This window comes from Mastomys coucha, unplaced genomic scaffold (genome assembly GCF_008632895.1).
Source record: "Mastomys coucha isolate ucsf_1 unplaced genomic scaffold, UCSF_Mcou_1 pScaffold23, whole genome shotgun sequence".
Classification (NCBI taxonomy): domain Eukaryota; kingdom Metazoa; phylum Chordata; class Mammalia; order Rodentia; family Muridae; genus Mastomys; species Mastomys coucha.
Genome location: NW_022196906.1, coordinates 56,522,355 through 56,534,921, shown reverse-complemented (window position 1 = coordinate 56,534,921; position 12,567 = coordinate 56,522,355). Strand labels below are relative to the sequence as shown.

The 12,567-nt window shown below is 37.6% G+C and overlaps 1 protein-coding gene across 3 annotated transcripts in view; it reads left to right on the top strand.

Annotated features, from left to right (window-relative positions):
- The window catches only part of Glce (glucuronic acid epimerase), a 72,350-nt gene that overhangs the window by 19,546 nt on the left and 40,237 nt on the right, over positions 1 to 12,567 (top strand). Inside the window, exon 2 of one of the 3 annotated variants that reach the window (XM_031346353.1) lies at positions 2,176 to 2,279. The exons of the other annotated variants lie outside the window; for them this stretch is intronic. The gene's annotated coding sequence lies outside the window, so the exon portion shown is untranslated. The remainder of the gene's footprint in view (positions 1 to 2,175; positions 2,280 to 12,567) is intronic. 3 annotated transcript variants of the gene reach the window in all.

Below are 12,567 nucleotides of genomic sequence, written 5' to 3'. Positions count from 1 at the left end.
TCCCCTGACGTTTTAATTTTTTTTAAAATTCCCTTCCAGTGGAGGGAAGGGGACACCAATCCACCCACAAAACTTTCTACCCAAAATTTGTTCTGCATACAAGATATGCAGGGATAAAGATGGACCAGAGTTTGAGAGGATGGCCAACCCATGACTGGCCCAACTTGAGACCCACCCTATGGTAGAAAGCCAGCCCTTGACACTGTTAATGATACTCTGTTATGCTTGTAGACAGAAGCCTAGCATAAATGTCCTCTGAGAGGCTTCATCCAGCAGCTGATGGAAACAGATGCAGACCCACAGACAAACATTAGGCAGAGTTCTGGGAGTCTTGTGGAAGAGTTGGAGGAAGGATTGAGGGAGCTGGAGGGGTCAAGGGCACCATAAGAAGATCTACAGAATCAAATAACCTGTGCCCATGGGGGCTTACAGAGACCGAACCACCAACCAAAGAGCATGCAGGTGCTGGACCTAGACACCCCACACATTTGTAGCAGATGTGCAGCTTGGTCTTCATGAGGGTACTCTAACAAGTAAAGCAGGGGCTGACTCTGACTCTGTTGCCTTTCCTTTGAATCCCTTTCCCTTAGCTGGGCTGCCTTGTTTGGTCTCAGTGGGAGATGATATGCCTAGTCCTGCTGCATCTTGGTGTGTCAGGGTGGGTTAGTACCCATTGGGGGTGGGGGTCTTCCCTTCTCAGAGGAGAAGGGAAAGAGAGAAGTTGGGGAGGGCGGTATGAGGATGAGACTGGGAGGGGGCTGCAATTGGGATGTAAAGTGAATAAGTAAATAAGGAAAGAATTAATAAAATTTAAAAGCTTTTTTTTTTTTTTTTTAAAAAAAGTCAACAGTGGAATAGCTTGTGAGCTACATTGCTTTATGTGGTTTATGTCCTGGATGGCTACCTTTATTTATCTCAGCAATTGACTGTTGTTTGTTATATGCTGGGTTCTTTTTCTTTCTCAGAGCTTTGTTATTTTGAGGTCTCATACTGAAAAACAGCAAGTTTGTTGTTAGTACTAAAAAGACAACATTTTGTTTCTGAAACTCTGAAATGTAAAACTTTGTGTTTGAAGATGGATGGAGATAAGATAACATGAAGAAAACTGACTTTAAAAATTAATTTATTCATGTCTTAGGTTAATGTTCATGTTGATTCCGAGTATCTTAATTGTAGAATAACAGTACAGCTTTAGTATCTCAACTGCTATTAGGGAACCAAGGCACTTAAGCTTCTTGAATTGACAGTGTTGACCTTTTGTTTGTACTAGTCAGTGTTACCTGGCAAAATAAATTCCAAAATTCCAGAACGACCAATCTTCAGTGCATGCTTTTCTTTTACATAGGAGGTTCTATATTAACTATATAGGTATTGATGAAAGAGAAGAGCTAACATGTGTTGGCTTTGCTACCATTTACAAGCATACAAAGGATTTAACATTTATATATTTAATTTTCCATTCAACCTGACAAGAGGTTTTAGTATTCACATTTTGTGAAAGAAAATATTAAAATTTAGAAATTAAGTAAACATAAGATTTTTTCATGGAGTAATCTTACTTTCTTTCCCTTTCTCCAAGAAGAAATCTATGATAATTTTCTTGGTTTTACTATTCATAATGCACCTTTTAGCCCTGGAATGCACTAATAATTTGGCCATCATTTTTAGCAGTTTGTGATAGGCCTTTTGTGTGAATGTGTGACCTTGTTATTCTCTGAGGCCTTCCTTGAACTTAGAACAGTGTGTAGTCTCAAAAGTAGAGGTTTTTCTCTACATTTTTCTAATATTGCCCCATTTTTGTTTTTAAGTGTCCATTTTGCATATGTTAAATTGGTTTTGTTTTTGTTTTTTTGTTTTGTTTTTTGTTTTTTTGAGACAGGGTTTCTCTGTGTAGCCCTGGCTGTCCTGGAACTCTGTAGATCAAGGCTGGCCTTGAACTCAGAAACCTGCCTGCCTCTGCCTCCCAAGTGCTGGGATTAAAGGTGTGTGCCACCACCACCCGACTGTTGAATTGTTAATGCTGCCCCAAGGGGTCATTGAGTCTGTTCATTTGTGGAGAATGGTCACACTCTGTTTCTTTCAGGGTTTTTTTGTCCTTCACTCCTTAAAACAGTTTTATTCCATGCTTTCAGGTTTACTGATACATTCTCCCACTTTCTCTCCTTCTTTCTACAGAGTCTGACTATGTAGCCCAGGATTGCCAGCATTCATTATATATCCCAAGTTTATCTTGAGCATGCAATCCTTTTCCGTCAGCTTCCCAAGTACTGAGATTACAGGTATATTCCACTATGCCTTTGCTGAACCATGGTTTCTTGAAGGAGCTATAATCAAATCTGGTATTGTATCTCAGTCTCTTAGTATTAGAGAGAAATGGAAGAAAGAAGAGTACATGTAGAAGCATGTGCTGCTTTGTAACAAAGTCAAAGCCATGTATTAAGAAGTCTTACCTATTATTCAGTCTTGCCTGGTTCTAGAACTGAACAGCTTTTGACACATGTGCTGTATTTAAGGAATTTCATGTGGGTGTATTGTCCAGTAGATTTACAGTCATATTGTAGTTTGAGCACCCCAAGTTAATGGCTTCTGGGCTAAGATTAGTTGTAGACTGATAGGAATCAGAAATCTCGATTTCTATTAAAAGGGGTTTTAGCATGAGGTAAGGTGCACCAGGCTCTAATGATGTGAAGAATCATGCTTTCAATCTTATATGATGTTGTTTTGGTTGGTTGGTTTTTTGTTTGTTTTATTTTTGGCTCCTGCTTTTGGTTTGCCATGAGATGTTCATGAAATTGGAGGGCTCAAGGATCTCTCCCTCAGAATATTAAGGGGAACAGAAAGTCCAGATGGAATGAGTCCTGGAACCATTTGTTTTTCAGAACCTGAGCTAAAGTCTTTGGGGAGAAGGGCAAAATAATTTATTATTCTTATTTTCAGTCAGGATTGCTGATAGAATCAGGTGGAGATAGAGGCTCTAACAGTAATGAAATGATTTGAGCTAGAATGGCTTCTGTCAGATGCCTTCTTCAAGCACTTGCTCTGGCAGTTGTCCTCCGTTTGACAGCCCAAAAGTAGGATTGGGGGCTGGTGAGATGGCGCAGCGGGTAAGAGCACTGACTGCTCTTCCAAAGGTCCTGAGTTCGGATCCCAGCAACCACATGGTGGCTCACAACCACTGATAATGAGATTGGACGCCCCTTCTGGTGTGTCTGAAGACAGCTACAGTGAATTACGCTGGAACGAGTGGGGACCCAGAGAGTGGGCTGGTAGAGGTCCTGAGTTCAGTTCCCAGCAGCCATACACATGATGGCTCACAGCCATCTGTACAGCTACAGTGTACTCATACACATAAAATAAATAAAATAAATCTTAAAAAAAAAGAATGGTATTTTTTAAAAAAAGTAGGATTGTATTTACACTGCTTTGGATACTCAGTTTTTAATACTGACCTCCTGAACTTTTTAATTTTTTAAAATAAGGACATTAATATACTTATACCATCTACAAAGTATTTTTATAATAAATAGGAATATGAAAATTTCCACTCAGGAAGCTGCTAAGATGACCAGGTAAGGCTTTATGGGCCTGTGCAATGGTACCCTTTTCACTGAATAATGGAGTATGTTGTTGTAGAAAACAGTGGGCGTAAAACAAACAAACAAACAAAAAATCCAGTTAATTATAGTTCAGCTTGACTATGTATAACTTTGTAACCTTGAGCAAACTAGTTAAACCTAAGATATATTTTTCCATCTGAAAAATATCATGTGTATTTGGAAGGTATGGGGAGATAGATACTGTCTACCCTACATGTTAATATGAAGATCACAGTGGAGGTATGAAAGTATTTTTGGAAATGTGTAATTATACAACACAAGTGTAAAAACTATTTATAAAATTAGCTCAGTTTAATCAAGTCTTGTTTTTTTTTTTTTTTTTTTTTTTTTTTTTTTTTTTTTTTTTTTTTTTTGGTTTTTTCGAGACAGGGTTTCTCTGTATAGCCTTGGCTGTCCTGGAACTCACTCTGTAAACCAGGCTGGCCTCGAACTCAGAAATCGCCTGCCTCTGCCTCCCAAGTGCTGGGATTAAAGGCATGCGCCACCATGCGGTGCCCGGCTCAAGTCTTTTTTTAACTGGATTTAGCTTCTCATCTAAATACTGTATTCCTTTTATCACTGATAGTTTTAAAAAACCTGAAAATAATGTCTAGGTTGGAAAATGAATGTAAACACATCGGTGTTTTTAGCAGAAGATGTAACCCAATATGAAAGAATTAAATAGCCAAGCAGTGGTGGCATATGCCTTTAATCCCAGAACTTGGGATCAGAGGCAGGCGGATTTCTGAGTTCGAGGCCAACCTGGCCTACAGAGTGAGTTCCAGGACAGCCAGGACTATACAGAGACACCCTGTCTCTAAAAATCACCCCCCCCCAAAATTAAATAATTTTTAACATTCTTTTTTAAAGAATTATTTGAAAGTGTTTATCTTTTTAATTCTTAGTCTTTAATATCTTTTAACTGTTGAATTCTGTGACATTGCATGTGAAGTTTTCACCTTGGATTATCAGTAGAAAATTATTATTGTTATTTTCTTTATTATATAATATGTATGTGTGAGCGTGATGGTACATGTTCCTATTACATACATGCTAAGGCCAGAACAGCACATTGGGGCGGCGTCTTAGAAGGCTCTCAATCTGTTTCCAAACCAGATGGTCACAGTTTAGGTAGGGGCTGATCAGAGAGCTTTTGAGGTTGTCATTCTGTTCTCCAATGCTGGTGTTAGTGGCATACACAGCTGTACCTGGAGTTTTGTATGAATGCTAAGGATCCAAATTCAGGTTCTCATGCCTTCTTATTACCAAAACCATAAAAAAATTAAAACAATCTAATTGCTTATTGCCTGATTCTGAACTGATTCCTCTTCTAATTAGTATGTATGTATTCAGAAGAATGCAAACTAACTTAATATAATGCTAGTATGATTATAATTAGGGAGTTAAGCTTGTCAAAATGTAAAGCAATGATTGAAGTATGAATGTAATATTTTGGTACCTTCAAAATTATTCATAATATTCTGCTGTATTGGCATAGATCAGTGAAAGAATCCCATTGTTGATATAGTCATTCTTAAATACATGTCTCTTATGGTGCTTACATTCTAAAAGATGGAGTTAGAAAATAAAAGATAAAATACAGTGTATCAGAAATAAATACTACAGAGAAAAGGCTGAGAAAGAGAATATGGAGCGGGTGAGAGACATGGAGGTTGGAGGTAGGTAGGCTTGAGAAAGCGGCCATCTAGTGACACCTCAAAGGAATAATCTACATGAGTAAGAGTGAGGGAAGAACACTGGAATTACCAGCTATAGTAATAACATCTGTAGAAAGTATGCCTGGAGTGTCTGAGGAAGGAAAAGGACAATATAGAATTAGAATCAGGCTAGAGGAGAGCTGTAGAGGTCAGAGAACTGAAGTAACTTGTTAGGACTTTGCTGTTTGACCTGAGAATGATGGCAATGGGAGAGTTTTGAACAGAGGAACCATATGGCCTTATTATTCTTAATGGTGAGAAAGACTTGAGAGTTCAAAGCAGAAAGTTTAAGAGACTATAGCAATAATCCATGTGAGCCTCATAGAAGTGGAAAAAAGTTTTAAGAGATTGGGTTTTATTTTTAAGTAAAACCAACAACTAAAGGATAAGAGGTGGGCTAGAGGGGAGGTGCAAGAAACAGAGCTAACAGTGTTTTTTGGCCTGTGCAACTGGAAACTTGGTGTCCATTTACTAAAAGGAGGAAGACTGGTAGTAGAGGAGACTATATATAGTGGGTTTGTGCTGAAGTTGATCAAAGCTTTAATTTTGAACTTCAGTGCATATTAGATGTGCAAGTAAAATATACTCAGTAGGTACTTGTATGTATTAGGGAACAGTTGTGGTGAGAAGACGAAATTATAAATAATTTGGGATATGTCTGTAGATGTTGTGTCTAAAGTCTGGAGGAGACCACTTGAGGAGTAAGCATAGGTGAAAGAGGAGAGGTCCAAGAACTGAACTTCAGGACATTTTAATTAGTAACATGGAAAATGTTGGGCAAGTTTGGGAAAAGTCTGATTAATGTGACTTTTTTTCAAGAGAAAATGGGAAAGGCTGAGGATGTAGCTAGATGATACAACACCTACCTAGTATGGGCAGGACCCTAGCTTCCAGCAATGTTAAAAAATATATATATATTTATATTTACATTTATATTTAAGGGGAATGGGCAATTTTGCTGTAGAAGGATCTACTTCCTAGCTTGTTCATATGATGGTTGGCAGGATTCATTTCTGCCTGTAGCCAGAGACCTCTGTTCTTTACCATGTGTACCTATAAAACATTTCACAACTTGGGAGCTGACTTTGTCAGAGCAAGCAAGAAGGCAAAAAGGAATCCCAGCATAGAGCTTGGTAGCAGGCACATCAGTCTTTAATAACCTTGTCACATAGTGGCATCCTATCATTTCTACCATATTTGATTTTTTGTTGTTGTCAGTAGATTACTAGGTCCATCCTACTCCTAGAGGAAGAAGAGATTATATAAATGTGTAAATACGAGGTAGATCATAAAGTACATCTTTGAAGTTTGCCACTCAGTCTTCAGGTACTAGTACTGTAAGGTTTTCATCTGATTGCATGAGTTAGCCTTTTTTGTAGCGTATTCATAACTGGTGACATTCATTTGTGAGAAAGCTGGGTGAAAGTAAGAATTTGGTTTAGGACTTTGTAGCCATGGTCCTGTTTTTGTTTTGTTTTGTTTTCCTAGTGATTCCTTTTATGAAATGAGTTAACAGTGTTAAAGTCGTACTGTATCTAGTGACATGTGCCTAACATTGTGGAAGCTGAGTCAGGAGGGGCCAAGTGCGAGGCCAGCCTGAGGTACATAGCAAGTAAAAGCAATTAGACCACTAACCACCAAGAAAAGAGACTAAAATTTTATCTGGAAGAGCTCAACAGAAGTAGGAAAGCTATTAAAATCAGAGAATATACAGATTCTTTTATAGAAATTTGAAAGATTACTGTATTTTAAGATAATTCAAGTTTTCAGACATTTCCAACATAGATACTATTTTATGGCTTGGAAGGAGGTGATATATAAAAATCTATGCAGTTGAAGTATAGCTGAACTTGATATATACTGTAAAATAATCTTTTCTTGTAAAACTAAGCTTTTAATAGACCATGGATTCCAACTGTTTCTTGTACTGTTGCCCACCCCCTTGGCATAGTTTATATGTTGAAGTCAGTCCAATCTTTATAGGAGAACTAAAAAACATCATCCAAGACTGACAGCATCTTAAATATTACAAATAACTTTCCAGATGAGGAAATAGTCACACAGAGATGTATCCAGGCTTGCTCATGACAGAGCCAGTGACAGATGCCAACCCTCCTGATACTGTAATTTGCTAGGAATGAGCCTTATGTAACTGCTTAGAATTTCAAGAACTATCCCAGTCTCATACCCAGACCTGAGTTTAGAGGTAATTTGCACACTGAGAGTTTTGAATGCTGCTGAGATAGTTCCACTTGTAGCAGGATTTGGGGACTTGTGCTTTTCAGGGAATTGGTGTACTTTAAAGACCTGAGTCAGATCAACAGTACAGACTCTGTCCATTTTGATTTGTTAATCTTGTATTTGGCTAGGTTTGGCCAGGGTAGTAAGAAAAAAATCTTTGTCTTAAGAAATAATCAAGAATTTTGCTGGGTAGACTTTCCCAATAAAGTAATTCAGTCACTAGTTTGTAAATACTATGTGCAGACTTCTTAATCATGAAATAAAAGTTCTTTGACACTGATGAGGAAAGGAGAAAGTCTTCTGCCATCTGTGTTGTGGCAGGCTTTGCTGTTGTGTTAACTAGATAAATTCTAATTACTGTTAAACAGACTGTTTGTGAGGTTGATGTTAATATTTTAGAGAAAGTGTGTAAATACAAAGTGGCAAAGAGGTGGTTCCAGACTTAGAAACAAAAGCCCTAGCTTTGAACGTAAATCAGTTCTAATCTGCAGCAGGGTTCTTAAATAATACATTTATTTCTTGGTTTTGTGGTAAGGAACAAAATGTTTGCAGTTTGGCGTAACCTCTCTGTGGTGCTCTCCTGTTCTTTGCATGTTACAGACAAGATAAAATGCTAACTTCTGATTGCTTTGTGGCATCCCTTCCCTTCTCATCAGCTCTCCACACACCTCTTCCCACTCCTTCCTTCCCTACTCTCTTCCCTTTGATACTGGATCTCACTGTGGCCTAGGTTGCCTCAATCTCCATAGTTCTGTGGTTCCAGTTAGCCCCCAGCATTTTGTTCTAAACATGAGGTTGGTTTTGGTTTAGTTTTTTTCCCCTTCCTAAAGGATAGATGTGGGAGTGTGAAGTAAAAGAGTTAAGAATAGCAGAGCAGCCTATGTGATGGCATATATACCTCAATACCAGAACTTGGTAGGTAGAGATAGGCAGGTCTCTGAGATTAAGGTTAGCCTGATCTACATATAGAGTTAACTCACACTTTAGCATGCATGCTTCACATGTTAGCACACACACACACACACACACAGTAATTCTACAAATAATTGTTACTGTATAAATTAGCAAAGTCCCCTCTCTCTCATTCAACATCTAGCAAGGAGTTACTCAGTTTAAAAAAAAAAATCAGCAGTGACTTGGAAAGCAGTATTCAACAGTGGCGAGTCGCCAACCCAGAAGCAGATTATCTTCTTAGAATGGATGATATAGTATAGGCCTTTAATCTCAGCACTGCACTGTGAGTCTGCAGCCAACCTGGTCTACCTATCAAAAAATTCCAAATTCCAGGCCAGCCAAAGGCTACAAAGTGAAATCCTGTCTTTTTTTTTTTTTTTTAAAGAGGAGGAGGGAGAAGAGGAGGAGGAGGAGGAAGAGGAGAAGGAGGGAGCACTGGCAGTAGTTTCTCACTATAGCTTTTCTGTAAATGGCCTGGCTTTTAAAATAATGGGATATACTGTCTGTTTGCTGCTCTTAAAGCTTCTGTCTTCATCACAGGTTAGTTCACCACTGCTCTCAGTGAGCTGCCATTTATTTACCTCTTAAGTGAGGAAATTATAGGATTCCAAGACTTTTAAAGGCAGTTATTCAGAGTTTTCTCAATGATCCCAAAGCAGTAGTGGGGAACTTTAGCAATAGATTGGAGTAAGGGTAGATATATGAGATTTATAGATAATCTGCCCAGACACTAATCTCATATGTTGCCATCACAGAATTTTTAGAGCTGTTAGCAAGTAGCTATAATATAAATAAAAATAAAGCAAGTTTGCTCTGTAATACATAAATGTATAAATATCACATGGACCTTTTAAGGCATAAGGGTCCTTCTTAATTTTGGTACATACTAAGCTCTTTATCTTAAACTCCTTCTTGATTCTTCTGCAATTTAACATTATTAAAAATTGCAATTTTTTGCTGTGTATACACACACACAGTTGCATGTGCATGTGGAGCCCTGAGGTCAACCTCTTGTATCAATATCTAGGAGCCATCCACTTTGTTTTTTGAGACAGTCTCTCACTAACTAACCTGAAACTCACCAAGTACGCCAGGCTAGCTAGCCACTGAGCCTCAGAGATCCACCTGTCTGTCTCCCTGAGACAGACATTACAAACATATGCCAGCAGGACCCATTTTCCTTTACATGGGTTCTGGGAACTGAACTCAAGTTGAAGCAACTGCTTCCTGCCTGAGGTGTGTCTCTATCCTTGTGGAGAATTCTCAACAGTCTGACTACTTGTGTTTCTCATACTTGTGTTTCTTCATAGCTGAAGTCAATACAGAGCTTCATTTCTGAAGGAAGGAATTTCAGGAATAGTGAATGGAAAAACTCATTAGATTTACTTTCATGCAAACTAACCTCTGCTGTGTTACTGTTAAGGTATTAACTTGGGTGAAGGAAGGCAATTGCTGTCTTCATTTTGATAGAAACAGGTGGTTTAATGTGCTATATTCTTGAAAGGGTGCTTGTGAAATAGGAACTTCTTTTTAGTACCTCAATGGCTAAGAAACTATAGTGTCCTATTGGATTTAATTCATGTGTAAAAATTCTAATTACATGGAACTTGAAGAAAGTAGAACCTTGTGGTAACAATGATAATGACAGATCCACTGTTTTTTGGGGGGTACTACCATTTAGTCTCCCCAGTTTAGATTATTTTAAAGATTTTTTTAAAAAGATTTATTTATTATATGTAAGTACACTGTAGCTGTCTTCAGACATTCCAGAAGAGGGCATCAGATCCCATTACAGATGGTTGTGAGCCACCATGTGGTTGCTGGGATTTGAACTCAGGACCTTTGGAAGAATAGCCAGTGCTCTTAACCACTGAACCATCTCTTCAGCCTTATTTTAAAGATTGTTATGGCACAAAGCAGTTATCTGGTAACCTTAACTTATTGTCCATTAGAGCCTCTTAAACTTTTTTCTACTTATAACACCTTTTTGGCAAAAAATTTCATGAGATACATTTAAAATGTGTACAATTCAGACATTTAATGATAACCATTTATTTATTTTAAAACAACTCCTTGGTTTACATATAATTTTGCCATTCATTAAAGATGAAAGCAAAGTTGCATACTAATGAGATGTGTATCTTTTTTCCTATAAGAATTGTTGTATAATCTTGTATAAATATTTGACATTCCAGGGCATATAGCATTTTACCTTTATTCAGAGTTGATAAGTATTTTGATTTTATAATTGTCAATGGTGAGAGAACATCACTTCATATAAATACCTGGTACAAAATGGCAGAAGTAGGTTTAGGATCAGTTCAGAAGCTGTTGGAAATCATTTTTAAAAAGATTTATTATTATAAATAAGTACACTGTAGCTGTCTTCAGACGTGCCTTCATGTCAGATCTCATTACAGATGGTTGTGAGCCACCATGTGGTTGCTGGGATTTGAACTCAGGACCTTTGGAAGAGCAGTCAGTGCTCTTAACTACTGAGTCATCTCTCCAGCCCATATTTAACATTTTTTAAAAGAAACTCTGGACAATTAGTTCAAACAACAATTGTCTAAATTGTTTAAATAAAATACTGTAGCCCAATGTAACACAAAGATATACTAATTTGATGCTTCCATGATGATAAATGATAGGAAAATATTAAAACTCTTTGACTTCCATGATTAAACCATTGTTTCTGTAAGAGCAGAAAAGTTTTTATGTGTATTTAAAGTGCTGCAATTAATAGTGTAATGGTTTAGAATCTGAGCTTAGGTGTTTGAGGCAGTGTGTATTGGCATTGCGTGGCATGAAGGTACAATGTGAGTTGTTTTTGGAATCATGGCTGCAGTGGAGTCCGAGGACTCTGCTGGAAACACTCTGGGCTCATTGCTTGTTGGGTTTTGAATCAAGCCTTGGTTGTTGCACATGCAGAATCTTTTGCTGTTGCCAAAGTTTTTGTGACCTCCACTTGAGTTATGCAACCCCAGATGAGGTCATCACCCACTCTAAGCAGCTGTGTGCAGACCTTCTTTCCCATTGCCTCTTACATCCGCTAAAGGCCAACTCTGTTTACTCACTAGTTTGCATGATCACAGGATTTTGTCTTGTTTTATTTCTCTTATTAAATGTTTAATTGACTAAATTAAAATATTCAAATGGCTGTTATATAATGGCATTACTGTAAGCTCTAAAGACAAAGAGAAGTTTGGTGTCATAGGTCCTACACAACAAAGAACAGGGAAGAAAGAAGAAATAATGATTGAAGTTTTCTTGATTCTTTGGAGAAGGCAGTGAAATCTCTGATTCTGAACATTAAAATATAGGAGCTGCTTAAACGCATCCAGTGCCACCGAGGGGCAGACAGCTAGGATGTACCAATCCTGAGAGAGCTGTTGGCAGGTGTCTTGCATTTTGGGGAGTCTGATTTGGCTATAAAACAGCCTTTTAAAGAGTAAATTGAACATCTAGTGAATTATGTGAAACAATACTGCTCACATGGCTTTCTAATAGGAACTGTATGAATGAATGATGACGGTAAACTGACCTTGTTGAATTTTTTACAAATACCACATACAGAGAACTTTGGTTATATGGAGTTCAGTAAATCATTTTCCTCACCATGTATTTATGGAACAAACCTAGGTTATTGCAGCATACCATTTCATTTCTAATTAAATGTAATCTTAGAACAGAAGGCCTTGCATGAGAGCTGATCCTTACAGACCCTTGCTTTCCATTTGAAGTTAGTGCAAATGCAGACAAGAAAAGAATGGCTCTGTGACATTGTTGCTGATGTTAGACAGGAGAGAACTGAGTTTGCCTTAAATAGAAGTACTTGGCTGAATATTATTTTTTAAAGTAAGTAGGATAAAGAATAATCAAAAGATTAAATGATATGAAGAAAGTGTTTGAGACATGGGGCAGTGTATTTAATTTTATTTCATTATTATACTGTGTAGACACTGATGTTCTGTGACCATATATGAGTAATGTAATAATCATTTATTGGAGGCTTATAGTTCTGCTTCCTTAGTAGAGGTTAAGATAAACAACAGTGT